At 41.1% G+C, this 14,832-nt stretch overlaps 1 protein-coding gene across 2 annotated transcripts in view; it reads left to right on the top strand.

Moving 5' to 3' along the window:
- Positions 1–14,832, top strand: part of galnt11 (UDP-N-acetyl-alpha-D-galactosamine:polypeptide N-acetylgalactosaminyltransferase 11 (GalNAc-T11)) — a 157,155-nt gene that overhangs the window by 25,750 nt on the left and 116,573 nt on the right. Inside the window, exon 1 of one of the 2 annotated variants that reach the window (XM_068008473.1) lies at positions 6,677–6,743. The exons of the other annotated variant lie outside the window; for it this stretch is intronic. The gene's annotated coding sequence lies outside the window, so the exon portion shown is untranslated. Of the gene's footprint in view, positions 1–6,676; positions 6,744–14,832 lie in introns of those variants that run through there. 2 annotated transcript variants of the gene reach the window in all.

Below are 14,832 nucleotides of genomic sequence, written 5' to 3'. Positions count from 1 at the left end.
CACCAGGGTTGTGGATATCAATATCTCTTAAGAGGAAAGACTAACGTAAACACATGTTGGATCTGATCTGGCACATGAACATGCTGCTAGGAAGCAGGAGGACAGATCACTGTGTGGCTGGATCTTTCACAGAACCTTTTCTGGGTTCTGCAGAGCAAGCCAGAGGGCTTCAGAACTCTGGGGAATACATCATCCTGAATGGACAAGTGCTGACCCTACAACACTTGCTTTTGAAACATACTGTGGAAGCTATTTGGCTGCTGCATTATTGCAAGGGGGTTGGAGTACAAGAGTAAGGAAGTCTTGCTGCAATTATACAGGGCTTTGGTGAGACCACACTTGGAGTACTGTGTACAGTTTTGGTCTCCTTACCTAAGGAAGGATATATTTGCCTTAGAGGTGGTGTAACGAAGGTTCACTAGATTGATTCCTGGGATGGGAGGGTTGTCCTGTGAGGAGAGGTTGAGTAGAATGGACCTATACTCTCGAGTTCAGAAGAATGAGAGGTGATCTCATTGAAACATATAAGATTGAGAGGGCTTGACAGGGTAGATGTTGAGAGGATGTTTCTCCTTGGCTGGAGAGTCTAGAACTAAGGGGAATAATCTCAGGATAAGGGATGGGCCATTTAGCACTGAGATGAGGAGAAAATTCTTCACTGAGGGTTGTGAATCTTTGGAATTCTCTACCCCAGAGGGCTGTGAATGCTCAGTCGTTGACTATATTTAAGATTGAGATCGATAGAGTTTTTGACACTAAGGGAATCAAAGCGTATGGGGATCGGGTGGGGAAAGTAGATTTAAGGTCGAAGATCAGCCATGATCTTACTGAATTGCAGAGCTGGCTCGAGGGGCCATATCGCCTACTCCTGCTCTTATTTCTTCTGTTCTTATGAGTTATTGCAAAATGTGTCTGTCATTGTACAGTCTGATAACATTCACTTGCACATTAACGTGACATTACAAAGCATCATGGAGTTTGGCTATGCATAGTTGGCAGAGCAGGTTGGCTGTCTAATGAACCAACTTATTACATGAGTGAGAAACCAGACGTTATGTTCTGTGCATCTCTGGGATGTTGCAGTTTAGAGTCCTCTAAAAGGCTCTTAGTCAGTGTGTGGCACGTGTATGAGGCTGGCATTAAGCTTCTCTGTGGTGCTCAGGCTGATCTGCACCCACTCCAATCTTGAGTGCTGTTCAGTCGAGGATGCTTTCAGAGATGGATTATCCAGGAGTTCAGCAGCCAATTGTTAGACGCTAATGTGAAAAGAAAAAACATGGCAGCACATTTATTATTAATTACCCTTTTGTTTTGTGATTTTTACAGTTTTCTCTAAAGCACTTAAAATAAAATCACCTCATTATAGAATTTTATAGAGAAATATTTGAGCTGTATATATGTAAAGTCTAGGAAGTGATATACAGTGAAATAGACTTTGTGCATCATATTTAGAAACCAAGGAACTATATTTGTGCTGCTTATCAATTGTTTTTCACAAGAGTAGATTTATTTGCTTGTACCACTTCCAATATAGATATTATTTTTGATCAGCTTTATGTCCATTGTTGTTTTTGTCCTGCATGTTGCTCCGTAATTCCAATTCTATATATGCCTTCAGAATTTTTAGCAAGATGGCTCTTCACTTCAAAGATTCAATGATTGTGTTGTATGCGTTATTTGTAGCATGGTAATCAGGACAGAGCATAATATCTAATGTGTGGTCTGATGAATTGTGCAGACCTAGCATCCTTTGGAGACTTAGCCTCTACTGTTCTAACTGTACATTACCCAGCTTTCTATTAGCTTTTTTAATCTGTTTGTCCCACTGTTGAGATGATGGAAATTGACTGACTCCTTGATCCCTTTTTGTCTGTTAATTTAATTGTGCCATAATGAGATGTCCATTGATTTTTTTTTTCAAGTTTCTGTCCTTTTTTCTATCCTTACCTGAACGTGTGATCTCATGTTGAGGTATACTTTCAAGGAAAGGACTTATAAGATACAGTTCTAAGTTACAGATTATGCCAACATTTGATTGGATTGGTGGATGAAGGACAAGGGATGAAGGGATATGGGAACAGGGTGGGTAAATGTGATCAGAAGTATTTGCTCAGATGGAGGGTAAACATCGACACAGACTGGTTGATCTGAATGGCCTGTTTCCTTGTTGTAGCTTCAATATATTTCAAGCTGTGTTCCATGGTGCTGGCAGCCTCCTTGTGCCTCACGATGTAGCCATCTTTATTCGTGAGCTTAGAGAGTGAATGTTAGCAGTCCACTCATGGTTGTGCGCAATTCTATACCAGTCAGTGTATTTACTTACTGAGCAGTCAGAGGATATATATTTGAACTTGCGTAGAAATGTTGCAAATGCTAACATCAGTAATGTATGTTAGACACTTTTATACATAGAAAATTCTACCTACTGTACAAAATACTGACAAAAAATTTGTTAACTTCAGTCTGTCAGCAATCTTGGAGCTGGTCCAAATGTGAGTTATAAAGTAGGTGCTGTGTAGTCCTAGCAATGCTAGAAAATTCAATTTTGCAGCAGTTGGACCTGCCATCTAATTTATTGGTCCAATTCGTGTTTGTCCTTGGCTAGGAACTGTCTGACACTGAGTTAAACCGTGATTAGAAAACCTGACTTAACATTAGCAATGCCTAAATACATTTTGCTATGGATTTAATTGGAGTGGTCCAAGCTCATTTCACATAGGAGTCTTGCAACCAGAAGACAGAAGAGACTTTTATATGATCACTCTTAAGTTGCTTCTGAACACAGAAACCAGAGGTGATAGGATTATGTGCTAATCTGGTGTAAGTGGTGCTCCTGTAAAGTTGGAGCTAAGGCACCAAGGTGTATTTGAGGGTGAGCTTCACTTTGAACCTAGTCTGGTCATATGGATACTGACACTGGGTGTGAAAATGGATTAATGTTCCATTCCCCATTATAGATATCTCTCAACTTTATGATAAACATTCACCAACTGATAGCAAGTGTTGCAGAGTGGGAGCTGGAACATTAGCTGCTAGGAATTTGGTCAGATGATGAATGATATCTTGGGAAATATAATTTATACCTTCTTTCAATCTGTACAGCAAATACATTGCAAGCATTCTAAGTGCAATGATTATGTAGAGATATAATTGGTTTGGCCTTCAGGTTTTCTATGCATAATGATGAGTGCTGCAGTTTTCTTTTTATTTCATTGCTTTGTCTCATTCCAGAATGCTGAAGAATTTTATTGATTTCAGTTTGATGAGATACTAGACCTTGAACTTGAATCAGAGGCTGTATAATACTTATACTAATGAATTACTGATAGGGTCCTTGGGTTCAGTGTATTTTTATTTTTATTTGGTCTGTTTTAACTTCACTGTTTTTATTGTGTCTTATACTTTTAAGCTGCTTTCTTTACTTTTCATGAATCTTCTAAGATGTTGAATTGAAATAGCTCAGAGATGCTATCACTTTATTAAAAAATAGCAAAACCAGGTTTTTTGCTTAGCAAAGTTTGGAAACTTTTAGGCGCAGTGACCCAGAGCTGCTGAAGAGTTGGGTTTTATAAAGATTTTTAAAGGTGGGTAGATGTTTAGGGAGGGAGTTCCAGAGACTGGGCCCAAGGACGCTGTGCCAACAGTGATGGGGCGAAGGGAGGGGAGCTGGACAAGTCTGGCATCAGAGAAACTGAGTGTTTGGGTAGAGGTATGGGCATGGAGGAGATTGTAGAGATAAGGTGGGATAACTTAATGGGATTTATAGACATAGATGAGAATTTTAAATATAATGGGATACGGTAATTTAGATCAGCAAGAATGGAATTTATAGGCATGGGATGTGCTGTGGAACAAAATGTAAGCAGCAGAATTATGGACAAGTATAAGTTTATGGAGGGTAGACGATGGGAGGCTAAAGGGAAAGTGTAGGAATAGTCAGGCTAGGAGGTGACAAATTCATGTATAAGGTAGCAGCGGGACAAAGGTAAATTGTGTTGTGGAGGTGCAAATAAGGGATCTTGGTGATGGACAGAAATTTGGGTTTAAAGCTTTGGGCCGAACAGGACACCAAGACTGCCAACGGTCTGGTTCAGCTTGAGAGAGTGGCTGGAGAAGGGAATGAAATTAGTGACATGACCGCAGAGTTTGTTGCAGGGACCAAAGATGATGGCTTCAGCCTTTCCAATGTTAAACTATAGGAAGTTGTGATTCATTCGTGACTTGATGTTGGAGAAGCAGTATGACAGCACAGAGGCAATCGAGGTTCGAAAAGAAGTGATAGAGGAGTAGCGCTGGATATCGTTGATGTACATGCATGATTTTGCTGAGGGAAATCATCTAGATAACAAAGAAAGGTGGCCAAGGACAGACCCTTGGGGCAATCCAGAGGTGATGGGGTGGCAGAGGTAAGAAAAGACATTTCTACAAATGTGCTAGCTGTGTTTGGATAGGTAGAAATGGCACCATGCAAGAAAAGTGTAATGGAGCTGTATGATGGAGAAACATTGAAGGAGGATGGCATGGTCAACCATATCAAACTGAAAAGATTGAGAAGAAATAATGCACCATAATCACATTCACAAAGGATGTCATTTGTGACTTTGGATGGGACTTTTTTAATGCTCTTGAGAAGGTGAAAGCTGGAAGAATTTGAACAGAATTATGGGAGAGATGGACACAGCTGGGAGGCAGTGGTACGTTGAAGATCCTTAGGAAAGGATGATTGGAGATGGGGGGTGGTACTTGGAGAGGACAGGATCGAAGGTAGGTTTTTCAAAGGGTTGCTTAGAAGGGGGCAAGGATGGTGCTTGTAAGCATGGGGAAGATGGTGGGTGGGCAACTGCAGAAAGACCAGGGTTCAGGGCTCGAATGGGTGGTGGAGGATTGGGTCAAGGGGGCAAGGAAGGAGAAGTGGATAGTTTTGAATTTGATCTTAAGAACCAAAGAAATCTATGAGCTCTGCACATTTGGTGTTTTGAGTTGAAGGTGGAGGTGTTGGGGAACAGAACATTAAGGATATTGTTGGTCATTGGAAATAGGGCACTTAGGGGTTGTCCATGCCCTACAGAATGATCCTGGAGTAGTAGGCAGTTTTGGCTGAGGAGACTGAGATGCAGAAATGCTTGTCATGATCAAGCCAGATCTAATGATTGTTTAGAGCAGTTTCAGAGAGTAAGGGAGAATGGGTAACCATGAGAACATAAGAACTTTTAGGAACGGGAAAAGAACATGGGTCTCAAGTAGCAGTCCTTTTTTCATAGATCACCCTCCCCCCACAATGCACTCAACATCTCATTGTATCCCTCAATCCTTTTCTCCAGATGTTCATCCAGTCATCCTCTTGAACCTACACATATTGTCTGCTTAAATAGCTTCTCAGGTAGATATTCCATAACTCTAGAAAAAGCTCCACCAGTGCATGTTTTCTTTCAACTAATACAAAAATAGCACCTTCCGTTGAGCTCCACAATGCACACTTGAGCTCATCTTTTAAGAGGTGAAAGCTAGCTGGAAATCATTTTGGTCGTTGCCCAAAATCCCTCCCCCATAAATGGGCAAGTTACCCAATTAACCAGCACGATTCGTGCTCACCCCCCCGTATTGAATTGAGGCACAAACCTGAAAATGGTTCATGCCTCCTGCTGATATCAGATGAGTGACCTAGCTGCCCGCCCACTTCGCACCTGTTTTGGGCACAACTTGAAAATCTTCCCCCCCTAGTCTTTTGGTACAGTCCCCACTGCTTATAGCGGGCCCGCTGGTGTTAATGCGATTTTCCCGCTATACGAGTTGGACTGTAAAACCAAAAAGCAAAGTGACCAACATTTTTTTAAAAACAGGAAATCTTACTTAGCAAGTGCCTCTGTTAGCAGTTTCATCTAGAATCTCATCACTAAGATAATTGCACTTTAACAGATGAAACTGCTTGAAATCAGCAGCTGTTTAAATTGGTAAGTACAGGGTATGTACTTATTGAAGTGCCCAAAATAGTCGGCGCACTTAATCTTATAAGCAGCATCATTGTAATTGACTCCTATGATAGTGGCAAATGGTTAGTGCCATTTGCCCAATATAGGTGGCTGCCCGTTATAAGCATGCTCAGTATAAGTGGTGGGGATTGTACCTATCGAAGATGTGGGCGTATTGCTGACAACCAATAGTGGAGAAAATGTTTACAACACTAAATTTGTATCCACAGGAAACACTTACAGGACAACTGTCAGTTTTTATTCAGCTGCAGCACTGGATTTGAAAAATATGTTCAAATGATTTTCAAGCATTTGAAAAAGAGTGCTTAAAACTTTTGTAGGTTTTAAGCACTCTCTTCGAATTGGGTGATTTCTGGCACCAGAAATATTGTGCAGTTGGACAGAAAACATAAACACATTTAAGTAGGTTCTTAAACCTACTTTTAAACGTACATTTTTAAAAAATATTTACCACTGACAATCATAGATATCTGGCTTCACAGATACTCCGTCAGCTTGTAAGGGTGAGTAAAATAGTTCTGAATTGCCTAACATTCAAGGCCAGTGCAGCTCTGTGTCAAAATGATAAGAGATATAGCTCTCTGTGGGTGAAAGATTGCATATACGTTCCAGATATCTGAAGTAGAAACTCCAGTCCTGTGATGTTTTCCACAAACTCGTTAGTCTTGGAAGCAACTATAATAGAATGAAGGCATTGTCTACTGTTATGTCACTGATGCATCGCTACTGACCATGTTTCCATTTTAAAAACTGGTACGTTGGGTTTTTTATTTGCTCCCTCAAGTTAACACTTTTTATGCCTCCTTCCTGGTCAGTTGAAATTTCCACAGATGTTATCAGTACATCTATTTGGTCAAACTGATAGGAGGGGCTCCTGCACAATTCAGGAAGGTTTTTTGCTCCCTTCTTGGCTAGTTTTGCTCTGTACTCAGGTGATGTGAACCACCATGGCTTTCTTTGAGGCAATTACCTTCTCTCAGACAAACCAGCTACTGCCTGTAAAGGAAACTTTGCTCTGACCAGCAACATTTCCTAGGTAGTTCACAGCGCTACCAGTCAGTACCAGAAATCAAATTCTAGTTATCAGAAGAATTTGTACACCGGTTTACTTTTTTAAACTCGCATGGACGTAATGGCTTGAAATTAACTTCGGTCAGTCAGCACAATTAGTAATGGACCAGTGATACTGGGATTGAGACTAATCCAGTGAGCTGGTAAGTGGATTTACATAGAATGACATTGGCCCAGATTTTGCTGGAGCAGGGCATTTCGCGGCATGCTCTTTTAGTTAGACTTGTTCATGCACGTTTTAGGTTTTAAAATTTTTTGCCAACAAAGTTGCTGGAAGTGTGAGCTGATAACGGTGCAGCGAGGGAAACAGGGCACCTGGGACCTTGGTGTACAATGGCACAAAGTGTATCTCATTAACCAATGAGATTTAAGGATTGAGAAATAAACAGGAAGTACTGAGAAGGAGAGTGAATTAGAGTCAAATCAGGTCCAGAAAGAGAAATTGGGAGGGAAAGAAAGGTTGGATAATGAGAGAGAAAAAACAAGGCAGAAAGGAAAAGTAAGAATTTTTTTTAAAAAAATTGATATTTTAAAAATCTAAAACAATTCACAACCTGAAGGAATGATACTCTATACTTGTTCACTTTTTGGACGAGAGGTTGATTGGCAGCCATTAACAATTTTCATGTTAAAAGGGTACTTACGCTGTTAATTACTAGGCATTCTGTGGCGAGGTTAATATGCAAATACAGCAAATTCATGAAAATCACAGTGAGGTTAAGGGCAAGATGCCGTCTTCGTGAAACTAACGGCAGAGCCATGCAAATCGGCCAACAACTTGTGAGGGAGAGATACCCCATGAATTGCGAATCGCCACAACTTACTGGCCTATTTGAGCATTAATAACGGCGTGCATTGTTCAGACGCCGTTATTTTTTCAGCAAAAGCTGGACCTAGCAATTACAACATGGAAACTGGCTGTTCGGTCCAACCAGTCAGTGTTGGTGTTAATCATCCACATGTGCAGTAGTCCTAATCCCATGTGCTTGCTCTGTTCCCGTATCTCTTCATTAACCTTTACTTCAAACACCTGTCTGACTTATTTTTAAGTGTTGACCCTTTCAATCACTAATTGTGGATGGATCCAAAATCCTCTGTGTAAAAAGTTTCTCCTGCTCTGTCCAAAATCTCTTGCTGTCCGGTTTACATATAGGTATAAGATTAAATGTAAATCTATCTGTAATCTTTGTAGTGTTGGTGGATAGTACAGAGCAATGAATTTTCAGTTACCACCTGTCTAATGGATCTGCGGCATTAATTTAATTTCCTAATGCACAAAAAAAGGTGCGACTTGTCTGCTGTATTTTATGGTAATTAGGATTATGTAGGTTCTCTTTCACAAAGATAGATTGAATAGGATCTTTTTCATTCTTTTGAGTTATAACCCAGGTTTTCAAAGAAAATGGAATTCTGTCTCTTTATATCTTGAGTTTTACAGTGCATGACAAGTATAATTTAAAAAGTACAAACATAATTTAACCAACAGTCCTTGCTTGAAAGCTGTCGGCACAAGTGTTTGGTCAGTTTAATTAATCCAGCGATGGCTGGTGTGCTGTGTAATTTTCTCCACTGTCACTTTCCTCTTGATTTAAAGGGGTTATTTTCACTGGTGTCGCTGTCTGTTGATTTAGTGATGGCAAAAGCTAATTTTGACTGGTATGTTGGATAACTGCACTGATTATATATGCTGAGAGATGAGATTATATTTAAACTGCACTGGAACTAAGCACATTTGAGTCTTTCTGCTGCTTCGTGGTCCTGCTGCTGTTTAATTTTTTTTGTGTATTAAAAGGGCAATGTCTTGTGTTTGATGCAAGGCCAAGCAGGTTTAAGATGCACCTTGTATCATACTCCCTCAGCTGAATGGATTCAGTTACAAGCAGTGATCAAGACTGATTTTTGACTTGCCACTGACCTGATTTTAGGTAATGGGACCAAAACTGGGAGGGGGGATGGTGAGTGGGTGTCCCGCCGATTTAACACTGGAGGTAAGCATGTTTTGGTGGACCTCGATTTAAGCAGCCAGCGCTCATGCCAGAAACAGGCAGGGGCCTCATTAACATATGGAGATAAGGGTCAAATGACGTGGGGGAGGGTGGGGGACGAATATAGAAGGTTAGTTGATCTTTTCTGATGTTGCTCATGGATAAAAATCCTTTCCAGGCAGCGTCTGCCTTTTGGAAAGGTGGGGTTGGTGGGGGGTGGGATCTGGCCAGGTTCTCCTTGAACCCCTGAGAAAGGGGGCCAATCTGCAAAAATTTTCACATTTAAAAAAAAATTGTCGTTTTGCGGGAATGTAAGCCGCTCTTTATGAAGCAGGTATGCCTCCACTTGCCCCACTGCTCTGCTGTGTCCCACTGGAGCCTGAGGAAATCTTGGCGTAGAGATTCTCTGCACCCTGGCCACGTGTGCCTGGTAAGGGGCGGATAGTGGTTCTGCCCCTTACAAGGCAACCAAGTACTGGCGGAGACCCTGGCGGAATCCTGCAACAAGGATTTTCAACTGAGTTTTTTTTTAAGGTACTGATTGTCCTTATGCGGTTTGAAATCTTGTATCCTGTACCAAATTGTGTGTCTACAATTTTGTTGGAAGTTTACGTTGACCAGGAATGTCGAGGACAAAAAGTGAAAGATATAGATTTTAGATCGTCAGGGACATGACCAATTTACTGAAACTAGTCAGGGGATTTGGATAAGAAGCCCAACCCATAACAGAAATGCAGACAGCAATGTGCAGGGTGTAAATTTGGTCTTTTAAAAAAAAAAATTATTCTGAAAAAGTCTTGGCCTGCTTTCAGTAGTTAAATGCTATGCTTTTTCTTCTCCTTTGCTGGGCTCACTCAACATAGTCTGTCTGCCTCAGGCTGGAAGCTGACAGTCCAGGTCCTGGGAGGTGGAGGGGCAGGGAGTGAGTTTGATGCATGGGGCCACGAAGTGGTGGGGAGGAGTTTGGAAAAGTATCATGGATTATCCCCGCAACTAGTTGCCAATAATTTTTCCATAAATTTGTCATAATGGTGTTAAACAATTGCATTTGAAATCACAATTTACACAATTTTTTTACAGCAATATGCAGGTTTTAATTCAAGTGCATTTAGCAGAGGTAATTGGTTTAATTACAGGAGTAGGGTGTGGTTGTAGTTAAGCTTGGGTGAAGGAGTGAATGTGGAGCATTGAGGTAGATCTGGCTGGGCCAGGAGAAGCCAGAGCTCTCTGGAATTTGGCGGGGGGGGGTTGGGGGTATTGCACCTCACTTGGAAGTGGAAACTGAGTTCTCTGTACCCTGGTGGCATAGTTGGAAGATCAGGAATTCAAAGTGTGTTGGTGATGGGAGGGATTGAGTGGGTAGGGAGTAATCAAGTAAGATGCCAAGCTATGAGGTATGCCAGGCTTGTGGAGAGCAGAAGTTGCTCATGTTCTGTCCTGAGCACTGGGTTCAAGAGGTGCTGAATCCAGGAGAATGGATTGGAGTTAAACAAGGAGATTAAGCTTGAAAGCATAGAGGCTGAGGCACTCTGAGAAAGTGGCAAGAGAAAGAAAAGTCATTTGTGTGGTTATGTGTATATATTTATCTATATTTCTCTCTTTATATATATTTATTTATATGAACTCATTTGCCTTGGTATTTAAAGGAGCTGTACATGTTAACTTTTAAAATATACCCTCATTCCTCGAATGTACAGTTTATGATGGGATGAATAAGATGGGGTGAGAAGGAAAGAACTTGCATTTATTTAGCGATGTATTACATCTCTCAGAAATGTTAAGTGCTTCACGTAAAATTAATTGGGCTGGAATTTGCTGGAGCAGGCCTCACTGTGTCCAGTTAGTTTGACTTGCACCTTTCAACTCAATTTTTCTGCTGCTAGTGCGACCAGATAACGGCGTGTTGAGGGCAGCGGGCCATCTGGGACCTTGGTGAACAACGAGATCAACAGTCTATCTCCTTAACAAATAAGGATTGAGAAATAAACAGAGGAAGGACTGAGAAGGAGGGTGAATTAAAATCAAATTAGGTACAGAAAGAGAAATAGGGAAAGTAAGTTTGGACTAAGAGAAAAGAGACAGAAAAGAAAATTAAGAAAAATAATTTAAAAATTTAAAATTTGACATTTTTAAAATCTCCAACAACAATTCGCTACCTGAAGGAATGAGACTCCACGCTATAATTGTTCATCTTCTGGGCCCGAGGGGTTGATTGCAGTCATTAACAATTATTACGTCATTAAGAGGGTACTTACGCTATTAATTACTAGACTTAACTTTCTGTGGCACGTTTAATGGACAATTAATGTGCAAATACAGCAACTTCATGAACCTTACGAGGAGGTTAAGTGCGAAATGCTGTTTTGCGAAGCTAGCGGCAGAGCGCCACAAATCGTCCAGCAGCTTGTGGCGATTCGCAATTCTTGGGCTCTCTTTCTCACCACAAGTTGCTGGCTGATTTTCACATTAATAGCAGCATGTGTCGTTAACACGCTGTTACTTTATCAGCAAATTCTGGGCCAACATGTTATGTAGAGTCACTTGTTAGGTTGGTAAGATGCCAGAGAGGATGAGACCAATGATCTGAGGGACACCTACAGCCTCAGGCCAGGAAAAGGCAACACAGCAAGAGGGTTATTAAAGAATTGAAATCAATTAAGGATGCAAATATGGTTGAAATAGAATGAACTTAAAAAAATAGTTAACATACTAAATAATTAGCTGCTAGAAATATTCATTAGAGAAGACACTAGCAGCATGCCAGCTATCACAGAAGATTTTACAATTAACCTTAATGACTTTGAAGTTACCTGTATGGCCATCTTAGATAGGGTTAAAGGGCTCAAGACTAAAAATTCCCAGGGCTGGATACTATATACCCGAGGGTGCTAAGTGAGACTACCAAGTCATCATGAGGGATGAGAGAAGATTTGAATTGCATCACAGAATCATACAGCACAGAAGGTGGCCATTTGGCCCATCATTGCCTGTGCCGGCTCTTCGAAAGAACTATCCAATTAATCCCACACCCCTCTCTGTTCTTTTCCCATAGCCCTGCAATATTTTCCCCCTTCAAGTATATATCCAATTCCCTTTTGAAAGTCACAATTGAACCTGATTCCACCACCCTTTCAGGCAGTGCCTTCCAGTGTGTAAAAAAAAAAAATTCTCATCTCATCTCTTTTGCTAATTACTTTAAATCTGTGTCCTCTGGTTACTGACCCACCTGCCACTGGAAACAGTTTCTCCTTATTTACTCTCTCAAAAGCCCTCATAATTTTGAACGCCTCTATTAAATCTCCCTTCAACCTTCTCTGCTCTAAGGAGAACAATCCCAGCTTCTCCAATCTCTCCACATAACTGAAGTCCCTCATCCCTGGTACCATTCTAGTAAATCTCTTCTGCACCCTCTCCAAGGCCTTGACATCATTCCTGAAGTGTGGTGCCCAGAATTGGACAAAATACTCCAGCTGAGGCCTAACCATCGATTTATAAATTGAATTCTAAATCTAATTGCAAGCAGAGCACTGTGGGGAACGAGGCTTCTTTTGTATTATATGAAAACTGTGCTGGTCCACTGGCTTCTGAAGCACAGATCATGCGCAGCTGGCTGCATGCCAAGTGTAAAGCTGCTGGGGCTCTTTAAAAGCGACTACCAGGAAGATCTGTGTTTATGGGTCTTCTGGGCTACCGGTCTTGGTGAGTCCTAGTAGCTTTACATTTGGCTTGCAGCTGGCTGCATGTGACCTGAGCTTCAGTGCCTGATATCTTGTGCAATGTAAAAGCAGCCTGAGTGGCAAAGAGGTTGTCACTTTTATTGGGGTTTTACACTAGATAGTTGCTCGGGTATACATTCAGCTGTCACTCTTACGATCCTGAGTGTGCCATATTTGGGTAAACCATAGTGAGACCCAAGGATTGTAACAGAGAACCCTTGCTCTGTACACCAGCTATTAGAATGTCTCATATGCCACCATGTGAATTCTCCTGTCTCCAAATGGACCAGATAAGCACTTAAGCTTTGAACTAATAAGTGGCTTTTTTTTGCATAAAATAGATGAATGAACAGTACACAGTGAGATATATATTTCTCTACACTCAATATATAAAACAACAAAGATGTATTTGCTTTCTTTAAACAGAGGTCTACTTACTGTAAATTCACCCTAGCTTCCCTGGTCTAATAAAACGCTAACTTAAGATACTCAGCTGTGGTTCTGCGGGTTTCAAACTACCCGCTCTTATGGAAGAAAATCCAGTAGACAAACTGGCTCAAGCTGATAGCTTTTTAAAAAAAATACAATGTGTGGCCTCGGGAGTTAATTCCTTATTTGCTGTTTCTAGCAATACAAAATACAACTTAAAAGAAAAGCAGCACAGGCAAAAATTGATTTGCCACAGAGGGACAAAGCACTGTTCTATCACCTCAGACCTGGGTTTGAATCCAACCCAGATTGATGGCTTGCAAGTATTCTCTATGTGCTGATTATAAGGGATGCTATGTGGAATGAATTTGAAACAGTTTCAACCCAGTTCTGAATTGTTGGAAATCCCAATGCAAACCGGCCTATAATTTAAAACTGCATTGGCAGCATTAGTCATTTGCCATTAGGACAGCTGTTGTGAGAAATGGTTTTAAAAAACATATATATACGGACTCTCTATTAAGACTGAAGGTAAGGCTTTTGTGCAGAGTATTGGAAGCCCTAACCCACAACTGCTTATGCTGTGCCTGACCTAGAAGTGCTTGATGCCGATGCTGAGAACAGAAAGTGGAAGAATGTTCCATTCTCCAACTCTGACAGCCATTCTTTAATGAATGCAAAAGATCACCCTCTTAAAACTAAGTTTAAATCTGAACAGTATTGAATCTTACATAGAAACAGAAAACTTACGGAATAGAAGGAGGCCATTCGGTCCATAGTGAAATAGAGCTTCCCAGCCTAATCCCACTTTCCAGCACTTGGTCCATAGCCTTGTAGGTCGTGGCACTTCAAGAGCATGTCCAAATACTTTTTAAATGTGATGAGGGTTTTTGCCTCTACCACCCTTTCAGGTAGTGAGTTCCAGACCACCACCACCCTCTGGGTGAAAAATATTTTCCTCCGCTCCCCTCTAATGCTACTACCAATTACTTTAAATCTATGCCCCCTGATTATTGACCTCTCTGCTAAGGGAAATAGATCCTTCCTGTCCACTCTATCTATCTAGGCCCCTCAATTTTATACACCTCAATTAAATCACCCCTCAGCCTCCTCTGTTCTTAAGAAAACAACCCCAGCCTATCCAATCTTCCCTCATAGCTAAAATTCTCCAGTCCTGGCAACATCCTTGTAAATCTACTCTGTACCCTCTCTAGTGCAATCACATCTTTCCTGTAATGTGGTGACCAGAAATGTACACAGTACTCAAGCTGTGGCCTAATTAGTTTTTTTTTCTACTGCCCTAGCATAACCTCTCTGCTCTTATATTCTGTGCTTCGGCTAATAAAGGAAAGTATCCCATATGCCGCCTTAACCAACTTATCTACCTGTCCTGCTACCTTCAGGGATCTGTGGATATGCATACCAAGATCCTTCTCTTCCTCTACATCTCTCAGTATCCTCCCATTTATTGTGTACTTCATTGCCTTGTTTGACCTCTCCAAATGCATTACCTCAACTTCTCTGGATTGAATTCCATTTGCCACTTTTCTGCCCACCTGACCAGTCCATTGATATCTTCCTGCAGTCTACAGCTTTCCTCCTCACTATCAACCACACAGCCAATTTTTGTATCATTTGCAA

The sequence above is a fragment of the Heptranchias perlo genome, chromosome 2 (genome assembly GCF_035084215.1).
Source record: "Heptranchias perlo isolate sHepPer1 chromosome 2, sHepPer1.hap1, whole genome shotgun sequence".
NCBI classification, from domain to species: domain Eukaryota; kingdom Metazoa; phylum Chordata; class Chondrichthyes; order Hexanchiformes; family Hexanchidae; genus Heptranchias; species Heptranchias perlo.
The sequence above is the reverse complement of the archived record's forward strand: the minus strand, read 5'-3'. Positions and strand labels throughout refer to the sequence as shown.